The 7790-nt window shown below is 42.1% G+C and overlaps 1 protein-coding gene across 1 annotated transcript in view; it reads right to left on the reverse strand.

Moving 5' to 3' along the window:
• The window catches only part of FHL2 (four and a half LIM domains 2), a 68068-nt gene extending 60507 nt beyond the window's left edge, over nucleotides 1-7561 (reverse strand). The window contains 1 exon segment of the mRNA XM_047743750.1: nucleotides 7460-7561. The gene's annotated coding sequence lies outside the window, so the exon portion shown is untranslated.
• Between the last annotated feature and the right edge of the window lie 229 nt (nucleotides 7562-7790).

The raw sequence follows: 7790 nt of genomic DNA on the forward strand, positions 1-7790 counted from the left end.
GGTCCTGGGATCAAGCCCTGTATGGAGCCCCGGGTCAGGCTCCTCAATCGGCAGGGAGTCTGCTCCTCCCTCTACCTCTGCCCCTGCCCCACTCCTCCTATTTCTCAAATACATAAAAATGCATTAAAAAGGCTTTTTTAAAAAAGAAAAAAAGTAAATCAGGAATAAATCAGGGCAACAAGCTAGAGAGTATAATTTTAGATGGGCTGTTCAGGGGTGGCACTGGAATTGGTGGGAAGGAGGTGTGTGATTTTCTGGGAGGAGCACCTGATCCATTGGTGGCACCAGCAAGTGCAAAAGCCCTGGGGTGGGGCAGCTGCTTGGCACAGTTGTGGAAAGGCAGGGTAACTGGAGCATCCTCCATGGGGGCAAGAAAGGCAGGAGATGAGGTCAGATTTCAGGGCCCGGCTCATGTCAGGCTCTATAGGTTAAGTAGTAACAGGATTTTATTTTGATTTGGGAAGCCACCAGAGGGTTTTGGGCAGGCAAGGGACATGGCCTAAGTTAAGTTACAAAAAAGGATAAATTTTAAAAAGAGCCTCGTGGTCCAAGTGAGCTCATGCTGGCCTCGGGAGCTGCCTGAGCTGCTCCTGCTGGAGGCTGGCGGAGGTTTGCCGACGTTTCCCAGGAAACAGTGAAGTGCCGTGTTGGAAAGTAGAAACAGCTCAGGGCGGGCTGCCAGGATCCTGCCTGAGCTCATTCACAGCCAGACTAGAGGTTCGCTACTGCGGCTTGTTAATAATGGTGTCTGAAGGGTTTATCAATACTTCTATCTGAATTCGATTCTTTAACTGATGTTGAACACACCACTGTGAATTTCCAAATCTCCTGACTTGTTGAGAATTCTCTTTTATTGAGAAGATTCTCAGTCTGCCCTCCTTGCTGCCCTCTGAGTTTTCCATCTGAGCGTATTTTAGACATGACATTGTGAACATCTCTTCCCTCACCTGGAGGATGGCCCATCCTGGTTTATTTGAGCAACCACACATTAGCAAAACTGTTCATTGGATTTTTATATTTTCAATTTGCAGGAGTAGAGAGAGGGGTGCCTTAAAGGAGTCTGTCTTAGGCACCTTGAAAAATCTCTGGGCTTTCTTGACATTGCTTGCATATCACTCTTTTTTTTCACAGGACCTAACTGGAGAGTCTCGTTGACCTCTGTTGATTTAGGGATTAGAAGGGCATAATAACTGGTTTGTGATTCAGTGTAAATAAAGTCAGGATTGTAAAGTAAGGAGAAGGTTCTCTCTTCACCTACTTTGTTCACTAAATTATATTTAAAGTGAGCAGAATTGTTGTTGTTTCCCAATAAATTAACCATGAGATTCTGATCAAATTTGGAAAGATTCTGAAGAAGGAACCTCATGTCTAGAATTCATTTAGCATCTCCAATCCTCTTTCCCTTCCCTCAACACACACACCAGACACTTACACACTTGACGCTCTCGTCACCCACACACCACACGGACTGTGGTGAATAAGAACTTCCAAATCAAAGAATTTACTCCTTAAGGATATATTATCATCAAATATTAGTGTTTATTGCCCAATGAAAATCCCATTTAAAGAGGCCTTATTTGAATCTTGAGTTATGTCCTTGTGCTGTGTATCAAGGATGAAAAAGGACTATTAAACTTGTTTCCAAGCCAGTATCACAGAAGGGAAAAGTACTAGCCAACAAGGAAAACTTCTGGCTCCCTTCCTATGTATCTTAACACTTCTTACTCCTGAATTAAACACTGCAATTTAGTCCAGCAAATATTTATTAGGTACCTGCTGTATGCAAGGCACCGTGTTAGCCTTCAGGGTCTGACTAAGGAGATTAACACCTTTCCCATGTTCTTGCAAAGGTGCTGGGAATAAAAGAAGAATTTTAAAGAGAAAAATAAGGGGTAAGTGGAAAGCCTTCACTCATTTTATTTTAAAGATTTTATTTATTTTTGCGAGAGAGAGAGCTAGCTCTAGTAGGAAGGGAGAGGTGCAGAGGGAGAAGCAGGCTCCCCGATGCAGGGCTCGATCCCAGGACCCCAGGATTATGACCTGAGCTGAAGGTAGATGGGGAGCCACCCAGCCTCCCCTCCCTCCCTCATTTTTAAGACGAGTTTCTTTCTCCATAGCGGGGACTTTTCTAGCAATCTCGGGTGAGATTCCTGTCAGTCCTGGCCCTGTACTGCCTGGGTTCTGATCCCAGCTTCTCCACCTGTTGATTCTGTGCACTTTACTTCTCAGCACCTAGCTGTCCTCACCTCTAAGCCACAAACCAGAAGCACTCCTCCCGGAGCTGCTCCCTGGATCACACGGGTGGTACTCACAACAAGCCAGCACACAGCGAGCACCCAACATCAGCTCCTAGCACCTCTCTAGCCCAGAGCTTCATTCTGTTTTAAGGCTGGAATTGAAATTAGTCCCAATTCAGATTCTTGGCAGAGAGGTTTGTTTTTCTTTTCTTTCTTTCTTTTTTTTTTTTTTTTTACTTTCGGGAGCCAGTATACCTCTTCCTCATTTTCTCTTAAAGATTTTATTTATTTATTTGACAGAGAGCCTGAGAGATCACAAGCAAGGGTGTAGCGGCAGGCAGAAGGAGAGGGAGAAGCAGGCTCCCCTGCTGAGCAGGGAGCCCCATTTGGGGCTCGATCCCAGAATCAGGAGATGGTGACCTGGGCTGAAGGCAGACACCTAACCTGCTGAGCCACCCAGGCGCCCCAGGACACATCTTCATTTCCTCTTACAAAATGCGGGTTTATAGAAATATTCAAAGAAAACAAAGAGAAGCATTGTCCTTAAATCATTACTGTGATGTCTCCTTGCCCAACACACATGTTTAGCTCATCTTGGACCCTAGGACACGCCCTTCAGTCTGAGGGTGAATCCCATTTATTTCCATCTCCTTATCGGTGTCTACTTTCATAATTCCTTACTTCCTTTGGCTCCATACACTTGTCAGTGCAAACTTTACCCCATATATCTTTCCTAGAGGAACACCTCCCACCATTCCTACAGGGTGCATGCCTGCCACTCAGACCACACTACACTGTTCATGCCTATGGCCGGAAGACTGCTCTTTTGTTATTCTAATGCCAACTGGAGGGTCTCGATAGCCAGTCCCCTTTAAGCTTGGTTGCACCTTTTGCCATGGGTAGCAGTGTTCTAAGCCAGGTTCCTTCCCTGAAAATAGGGATAATGCCTGTAGGGTGGCTGGGAATGTTATTTGAACTAATACTAGTTCCCAGAGAGAGTGTTCATTCAATAGATTGTAGCTATTGTTTTCTGAGAAGCTACCCTTCTGGTTGTTTATTTATAGTTTTTATAATCAGCAGCAAAAATTACAGTGCTTTATTTGTGCATGGAATTTTGCAATTAAAAAAAAAAGTCCACGATTAGTCTCTGTGTAGGAATTTAGCAAACTATTTTAAATGTAGGGAAAATATTGGGGCACCTGGGTGGCTCAGTAGGTTAGAGCCTCTGCCTTTGGCTCAGGTCATGATCCCAGGGTCCTGGGATCAAGCCCTGCATCGGGCTCTCTGCTCAGCGGGGAGCCTGCTTCCTCCTCTCTCTCTCTCTGCCTGCCTCTCTGCCTGCTTGTGATCTCTTTCAATTAAATAAATTTTTTAAAAATTGAAAAATATTTATAAAATGTAGGGAAAATATAAAATTACAAGTAATCTTATCCCATAGAAACAACTTTGCATATTTTGGTGTATTTTTTCAATACGTATGTATACATGTATATTACACAGTGAAGATCCTATACTATAAACATAGCTTTGTGTTTAAAAATTAAAAATTCGGGGCACCTGGGTGGCTCAGTGGGTTGAGCCGCTGTCTTCGGCTCAGGTCATGATCTCGGGGTCCTGGGATTGAGTCCCGCATCGGGCTCTCTGCTCAGTGGGGAGCCTGCTTCCTCCTCTCTCTCTGCCTGCCTCTCTGCCTACGTGTGATCTCTCTCTCTCTGTCAAATAAGTAAATAAAATCTCTTTTAAAAAAATTAAAATTAAAAATTCTTTGCAACCTTTATTTCCAATGATTGTATGTATTTCAAACAATGGCTGTATCACAATTTTTTAACCACCCTGTACTCGAGCAGTTGTACTGTTTATCATTTTAATTAGACACATATGTTGTCATATACCCCTTCGTGCCTTCCTATTAGCCAGTTTGTCTTACTACGAGGGGTATGAATTAGAGAGAAATAGAATAATCAACATCACGGATTTTCCTTTTTTGTGTTCATGCTAAACCATGAACTAACATTTTGAAATTCGCCTAGACTTATCAGACAAAACTGAGCCCAGGCCGAAAGCACTCTGGTGCCTTTTGCTTAAGGTTAAAATAGATTACCCGCCCCCCCGCAGATACCCCTATGCATTCATGCTGATTAGATGGGTCCCGGGCAAGGAAAGAAGGCTCATTTCCTAAAAAGCAAAACGAAATTCTTGCACTTTCCCCTTAAAATCTAATTATACACGCCTTCTTGGTAAAACACATGGACTATATTTTATGAGTCGTTGGCTTGGTATGGTTTCACTTCAGTGTAACTTTTTAGTATTACTTTTTAACTGTAATGAAACTCTTCTGTTAGAATGAATTGTTATTCCTCTTCTCTCTGTTTAAAAATTATCCTTTAAATTCAACAAAGCCCGGAATTACAAACATGTACTCAGAGTTAAAATAGATTTTTGCAAGCTTACACTTAAGATAATTAATATTTATGAAATACAGCTGTCAAATATCAAATTGCTCAGGACTTACGTTATTTCCTTTCTATTCTTCATCCTTGTTTTGGTATATTGGAGACTAAATGATAAAAGGCTGATGAATCAGTGATAATGAAAAAAATCAGTAAAATAAGTTTGTAGGGATCATGTAGGTCAAGGCACAAAACGGTCATGTAATTTTTACTATGCAGTAGATCACATTAATAGTGTAGAAGTTAGCAGATTGTACTTTAAAACTAGTTATATTCTGATAAAAATTGCTGATCTAAAGCTCAGTTTATGTTTTTTAACATCCCATCAGTGTTATTCCCAACTATTATGGGTCTTTTAGTATTCTGGCTAAATGAAAGAAGCTACAATGTCATATAAAGATAACTAATTTTCAAAGAATTAAAGCTTAAACAAGAAGTAGATTATTACCAAATAAACTGATTACATATATATTTCTTTCTTAATTATAATTTGTAGTTCCCCATGTAATTTGCTTTTGGATTCATCTTAAAACATAGCAATCTGGGCAATATAATGAGAATTTTTTTCCCCACCCTTGTAAAGCTAGTATTAAATTAATGGTTCGTCTTAAAATCAAGGACCTCTTAGAATCAAGAAATAGTTAAACAATAAATGTAGTAAGACTACACATAATTTTTCATTCTCTTCTCTCTGTTGGTCTGTATTTTCTATGGCGAGCATGTATTTGTACAGTAAGAAAAAATAAAAGAAAATATAAACATTATGAATATAATTTCACCCTTCTTGCATGGTGTTAAAAACAAGACAACAGGCCCCAAATAGAGTCACTTACACTAAACTCTGTGTCACCATACAGACCTGACTTCATTATAATTCTGGCATTTTCCATAAATGGAATTTTGAACCAGTCAACTAGGAATCACCTGATCAGTGTTAGGTCATCTGCCTGAGAGACTCCTGCCATTCTCTAAAGGAAAGTGACCTTGCAGTAACCAGTCCACTTTTTTGTCTGGGGTCACTTCCTTGTTCTTGTCCCGTCTGTCTATGACAGTTTTCCATTTTGCACAGCACCTCAGAGCTCCATTCTGCCTGCTGGATGAAATGCTGCCCAATTCATGAATCATTGAATAGAATCAATAATATCTTCCCAATTTACTCAGTTGAATTTTGGTTTTGTTGACAGTGGGGAGAGGATGATTGATTTATTTATTGATTTATTTATTTATTTATTTATTTATTTATTTTAAGATTTTATTTATCTGTCAGAGAAAGAGAGAGAGAGAGCACAAGCAGTGGGAGAAGGAGAGGGAGAAGCAGGCTCCGCACTGAGCAGAGAGCCTGACATGGGGCTTGATCCCAGGACCCCCGGGATCATGACCTGAGCTGGAGGCAGACGCCTAACTGACTGAGCCACCCTGTGCTCTGGGAGAGGACAATTTAAAGTCAGTTTCATGGCCACCTATTTTAAATATGAAATACTTTAGATACCAGTAGATAGTGTGTTAAGAGCTATGAGATTTCAGAGAGAACTATGACATGGCCTAGCCTCAGGAATCTGGAACCAATGGAGAGCTCTGGAAGCCCTAAATGGGGTGATGAACTCTAATAGTGCAAAATGTATTAAAAAATAGGTGAGATTGAAGGAGCAGTCAGGGAATCTTTTAGGGGAGACGATGCAACTCTTCGTGGAGGTTATACATTGAAATATTTTCTTAATATTAGACAAGACAAGACAAACATCATCATGTGAGTTGAGGAGTGGGCTCCTTCATTAAAAACAAAAACTCCTGTAAGATTGGATGGGGCTCAAAATGTAATATATTCGGTGATAGCACAGATTATGAACCTAGCAATAAAATAAATTCAAATAACATTCCTCAAGAAACAAACAGAACAAGAATAAACCTGTAAGAACAAGTACGTGATAAAATGACATCAATCAAGCCAATAACGCAGGTGTTGATACTATCTTTTGACCCCAGAATTATTTAAAAATAACTGATCTATTTTATATATATATTTATTAGATTGGACCTAATAAGGTGCCTTGCAGAGAGTAGGTCTAGAGGATGTTTTTATGTCTGACACCTATTATCGTAACATGTCATCCTATCGGTATTAATGTTATTACGCAATTGGCCCTAGAATTACTCAGTACTGTGCCTTTGCTCATATCCTGCTCTAGAAATTAGTAAACTATTAATGCATTTCCTTTAAGCACACAACAGCTATCCGTCCTTTTGAACCATCAGCCGGAACAAGTCATCTTGTACAAACATACTTTCCCAGCATAAGCAGACCCACCAGTAATTTGTCTTCTTACCCCCAGATCATCCAGAAATTCTGTCAGGGAGCAAAAGCTCCCAAGCACTGTGGTTTCCCCCCTTCCAATGTTCATTTTATAATTTTTTTTCCTCCTAAAAACAAAGCTTTCTGGGGTTCACAACTCAGTGTCATTGCTGATTTGCACTCAGAGAGGGTCAGGTGAACAAAGGGTCCTCTCCAGGTGCTTCCTATTCCCGGAGGCACCTGTAGTAGCACTGCAGAGGGCAGGTTCTATCACCACCCGTGCCGCCCCCCCACCCCGCAGCCACGGGGCAGGAACTGACTGCAGCAGGAGCCCCCTGCCTGGGCCACCTGGGGCTATGCTTGGGGTCTGCAAGTCCACAGTGCCAGAGAGCTCCCTCCCAGGGCACAAAGGCTGACAGCTGGCCTTGAAGCCCGAGCAGATGCAGGGAAGGAAGGTTGGCCAGAGAAAGGAGGAAGCTTACCTGTCCTGTCTTCTGCCCTCCAGCCTGACCAAAGAGGACAGTGGCAGTGCAGAGCCAAGCACTCTGTGTATGCAGCTGCTGGCCAGCTGCCGCCTCTTGTCAGCAGGGCTATAAATAAGGTGCTGTCCAGAGCTCTGGAGATAAGAACCCAGCCCCTTGCTCTCGAGAGCCTTTTAAGGTATCCAAATTAAAGGAGCCTCGGCCTCCAGATGGGTAGGGGCTGCCAGCTCCCCATTTGGCCTGCCTGCCTCAAGGACATCACAGGCCTCACACATATTCCAGCTATCCCAAACAGCAGGGGAAGGGGAAAACCACAGCGCTGGGAAGGGAT

Source organism: Lutra lutra, chromosome 9 (genome assembly GCF_902655055.1).
Source record: "Lutra lutra chromosome 9, mLutLut1.2, whole genome shotgun sequence".
NCBI lineage: Eukaryota > Metazoa > Chordata > Mammalia > Carnivora > Mustelidae > Lutra > Lutra lutra.